Raw genomic sequence first — 5,337 nt, 5'->3', positions numbered from 1 at the left:
TGTACCGCTTGGTGTGATGCTTGGTGTCTGCTGATTACTCCCAGTATTCTACCAATTAAATTGTGCACAACTCAATAAGTACATCAAAAGTTCATTTTTGAGTAAAAACCGCTACTGTGGTCGGACCAAGAGTTTACATCCTTAAGGGCAGACAGTGTCTGAAAGGCATCAAAAAGAGATGGAGCTTCGCATAAAATGGCCAGTTTATAATCGAAATTCGCACAGACTGTGACCGATGGATAGAAAAGTTATGAAAGCACCTAGTCGAATTCACCAAGGTGAAACATCAATAATGTTATGGGCAGGTGTGGTAGAACGGACTTTTAACAACTATCTGAACTTCCAATATATATATATATATATATATATATATATATACTCATGAGGTGCGTCCAGTCCCCAGGTCGAACAACTGCAACAGTGAGAGAGAACACCTTCCAAGAATAGGTCTACTGAACTGGTTTTACAATGAGTATTACAAGTTTGCAGAATTTTCTTAAAACACTGTCAATGCATCTGTTTTAGTTCGCCTCATACATTCAACCCACTTCTGAAAGGTGAACATGTGATACTGTATGTGAGCCCGGTTGAGGAAATTCACCAGTTTTGTCGCAAACCAGGAGGGAATAAAATCCCGTTATATATATCACTGGTTAACATTTTATACATAGATTAACATCCAGAGCTTCACAGATTTTTCAATTTCGACCTTTACTTGATTGACTTACGTCTGGTAAGGACGTTTGTCGCAATACTTGGGACTGTGTTCCCTGTTTGGTGAGATAAGAATTTATCAAATTTCAGTGGTGAGCTGCCAGTAGAAAACGCTATTCACGCGCTGTATGAAGATGCGTGCCGCGCTCAAGAGCAGAAAATCATTTGCTGAGACAATGTAGCAGAGTGGTTGCAACTGTGACCGGCTCACCACGTTGTGTATTTCTCTATTAAGGTATAATAATTTGTTTGCAAACACTTTCATAAGTATATAAGCATCGCCTTATAGTACTCCGAATGAACCCGCTATCGATTACGACCTACGGTTGTTGTATTTATAGGAAAAGGTTTCGGTTCACAGACCAATGTTTATGCCGGCAGTTTATAAGAAGTCTTTCGAGACAGAGCAATGAGAGATGGGGCAAATGTTCACAATTTAGATGGTGCCAATATTTCTTGTGAGTTCATGAAAGTCCAAACATTCACGGCATTTTCAGTTATCTTGTTTGAAGAAATCATACATAAGGCATGTTAGAGAAATGTCAATATACCAATAACCTAATTTAACTGTTGCACTCAGTATTTCGCAGCAAAGTCACGCAGTTTTTTCGTGCTCATCAGGTTGGCGTACAATGTAGTAATGGCACACGCTATCATAAACAGAAGCGGATTATGGAGATTTAAATGGAACTTTGGCGTAAACGCAGCATGGAAAATAAGAGATTCTTTTGAAAGACCACTGTACCTCCGAATTCTTGTTCTTCCGACTGAATTAGTGAGGAGGCCTATTTACATCCATCAGGACAATGCACACAAACATCATGGTTGGTATGATAAATAGAGGTTAAAAAGAATGTCCCCGCCTAATTTTGTAGATCTTGAATACTACGTGGCTGTTGCAAGCTGACTGTCAATCAATTTACAGTGCAAACCGCAAAAATTACTTGCGCTTTAGAACGCACTGCTTATTGATCCTAAGGAACAAGACATTTTTTATTTTTGTGTTAGGCATACTTCAATGTAAGGACAAAGAGCTTCAGAGCGCCGAACCAGTGTATTCGAGTCTATAAAAAGTTTGTTTTGACCTCCTAAAGCTTTCGTAGGGTAGAAATATATAGCTAATGTTTTCAACTGGAGAATAAGTTTTGCCTGCAGCTCAACGAGAAATAAACAATCCGTCCAAAGATATATCTATCAAAATTTCTCTGATACGTGCCTGTTCTGCAAAAGAAAGCTAAATTTCCAAGACATGATTGCAAGGAACGCATTGTTCTATTCAACTGAGGTTAAACGTGAATCTTCTACAACGGCCTTGTTTTTGTTATATTTTCCACAGCATTTTTGTGTTTGCAAAGGGAGTTATTGGTGGAAGGACTGGAAAGCGGAGGAGAGATTTGAAATTTCCTGGTGTAAAAGAATATCAAGACTCGGAATTCTTGACGGAAAAACATCAGCTGATTCGGCATACAGCGATAAGGAAATGAAGAAAATTATCTCTAAGATCTTAGCTTCACACGACAAAAAACCCGCAAAGGTTGAAGAAGAAAATGTACAACGTGAAGTAATTCCGCTAAACATTGCTGTGTTATGACGATTATTCTGTAGACAGAGGCTGGCAACAAGAAGATCTTGGGAGGAGGTGTGAGAGCAACGTCGAATTCCTGTGAGGGTACATGTGCCTTACAAAATTCTGGACGTCAGGTAAGCAGAGCGTTATCAGTATCAAGATGGTGGTTTATGTCTTCCAACTGAAGAGTTTCAATAGGTCATAGTCCGAAAATTGAGGCTCCGTTTTTTAAAATACTGCTATCTTTGTGAAGGTGGGCCCTCTCAAAGCAGCCTTGTCAATTGTAAGTAAACCCACAAGGAAAAGCCTACCGCCTAGGTTAGTAATCATCCATTAACTTAGCCAGTGAGTGCGCTAGCACAGTTAACTTACAAAAGTGCAGATAAGTATGACCAAAAATGAGGCACTGAACGCTTCAGAGCAAGAACTGCGAGCAGTCGGTAAATGTGCCATGCGTATATACATTTATGTATATATATATATATATTCACCAGAGCTACAACCATTAAATGCTGGGAAAGCCATTTGGAGTCCAATGTCCTCGCACGAATTCAGCACAATGCGTCACCACTCCGTCGCATACTGCAGAGGTTACTGAAGGCCAAAAAGGTGCTTGAAAACATAATGTGCACATGGGAGGATTAGGAATGAACTCAACGGCATATGTCACAAATAGGTCTTTGGTATACTTCATGTCTGTCCTGACAGTATCTTTTTTTTATCTAACAGGGTTACTAAACGTCGCCACCACTTAAGAGTTTCGTTATTTTCCGTCCGCATTAGGTGACGAAGTTATTAGGATTGGGTTCACTGGCATATATCGTAAATTCCCTATAAGTCTATTGCCAAGTTACTACAAAAAATCACAGACAAGTCGTTGCTGGCCTCGGGCTTATTCTCAAGGCTTGCACCCAAATTATTAGTATTTTTCTTGTGCCAATGAAGAACACTGCAACGGGCATCGATTCACCTATCCATTTGAAAATCAATATGATTTTAACGATGGATGGCAATTTTTGTTGGAGGGTGAAACAAAGTAGTAACTACGCTGAGGCTTCATTTAAGGTCATTTTTAATTTACAAAAAATGTCTAAATCCAAATAGGTTTAAATAAGGTTTACTAGTGGTGTATTGCAAAATGACCTCCCTTTTTAACAGTTCCCCTACCAGAACTCCAATAAGAAAGGATCTTTATCTCCAGTACTCCGAATGCTCCACTTAGATTTACTTTAAATCTGACTTGCCATTTCCTGCGTCTCGAAGTTAAAACGAATTTAAATAGATATCTCTATTGCCAAGAGGTTCATTGATTTACAGGCACAAAATCGAAGATATGTTGAGGTTATAGTAAGGTTGCCGTACTCATAGCTTTCCTTTGTCTACCAGAATACTCACTAGTGCTAGCACATTCATGCTATGCACTTCAAATTATTGGAAAATTGATCAAAGTTCTCGGTTGTCAGATGAGTGCTGTCGCATCTTCCAGGCTTTAAAAGAGACGTAATTCGATGCCCAGGTGTAATTTTGATAACGAGAACAGATGGTCTGCTCACCCACTGCAAAGATGAATGCCTTTCGAGTTGATCCGCGCCACGACTTTTTAAGGGTGGCCACTTTTCTTCCGACCTCACGTGTTAATTAGTTCGTTTCGGTGTCTCACAGAGCATTAGTATGAATTTCTCTTGGATCCCTAGTGTGGTGATCCATCTTACAAGAAATTCCTTACGTGCGCCCAAATCGGTTTCACATATCGGCATTTCCACCATAATTTCGACTACTTGGTTGTGGCTGTCACGCTGAGTTTAAATGTGCGCAATAAGTTCAATATCCTTAGCCAAACCAAAGGACAAATAAATGCGCGCATATAGATGTTAGCCTGCAGAAGAACTAGCCTAGTGGTTGGAGTTATCTCGGAGAGTGGTTATCGTTGTTACAGAGGTTTCCGTGGGTACCTTTTAATCAAGAATTTCAGTTCGTTGTAACTTCATTGTTGCGTCTTTTTAATGAAATGAATCCGAGTCTGGATACATGTACTTAGCCAAACCAAAAATCTAAAAAACGTGCGATTGGTGCCGATCTATTGAACACTGACGCGTACAGACATGTCGTTTGTAGCCGAAAATAGGCTGCTTATAACTTTGACAAGGAAAGTTCCAAGTGGGCTAAAAATGACCCCAAGAAGTTTACTTCATCTGTTAAGGACAAAACTAATTAAAACTGCTTCTAAGAAAATCGGTTTTGCCCTGGCAGTTGTATAGTCCAGGTACGGTCGAAGCTGGTTCTTCTCATATTCCCCGTTTGATTTCTGCTTTATTCAGTACCCTGTTCCTTCTTTTTAGGCAGTGAAAAAATCAGGACGTGATATCACTAGCACGATGAAACGCGAAGCTGCCACCGGGAGAAGTAAGCTGAAACCAATGTGTGTTTGCGCAATTATCCGTCATCTCAGAGCTGTTTACCATTCAATGCTTACTATACTCATGCATCCATTATTAGAAACTAGTATCAACACACCCAGTCATACAGAGACCAACACTCACGCACTACAGTGCATTCATTTGCGACTGAATTGTTCGAGAAGGAATGTTGCCATCACAACTGAGGAGTAATTTCTTAAAGTTGTTTCTGTCAGCCATGAACTCATAAGTTTCTCTTTAGTGAGGAATAATAATAAGTACAGGGCAAGCGAAACTTCCCTTATTGTTAGGTTTGGGTCAAGGAAGATCTTCCATACAGTCATTGACCACACCAACCAGAGCATGTGATTTAGTCGCAGCCCTGCATTATACAAAAAAAGCTTCGTCAGTTTCTAGTAAAACAAATCAGTTTGTTTTTTGCATCCCTCCGATTCCACCAAGATTTGCAATCAAAACATCAGATGCGTTTTAGCTCACCTTCGATAGTACGCAGGAATGGATGAGTCAGTTATCCGAGGAAAAAGCCCTCTTGTTTTGTTTTTTGTTATTGAATGCATATTCTGAGATCGCAGGCGTATATATATATATATATATATATATATATATATAGAGACGACCACAGCACAGCTATCATGAAAG

Source organism: Opisthorchis viverrini, assembly GCF_000715545.1.
Source record: "Opisthorchis viverrini unplaced genomic scaffold opera_v5_115, whole genome shotgun sequence".
Classification (NCBI taxonomy): Eukaryota; Metazoa; Platyhelminthes; class Trematoda; order Opisthorchiida; family Opisthorchiidae; genus Opisthorchis; species Opisthorchis viverrini.
This window is presented reverse-complemented; position numbering follows the sequence as displayed.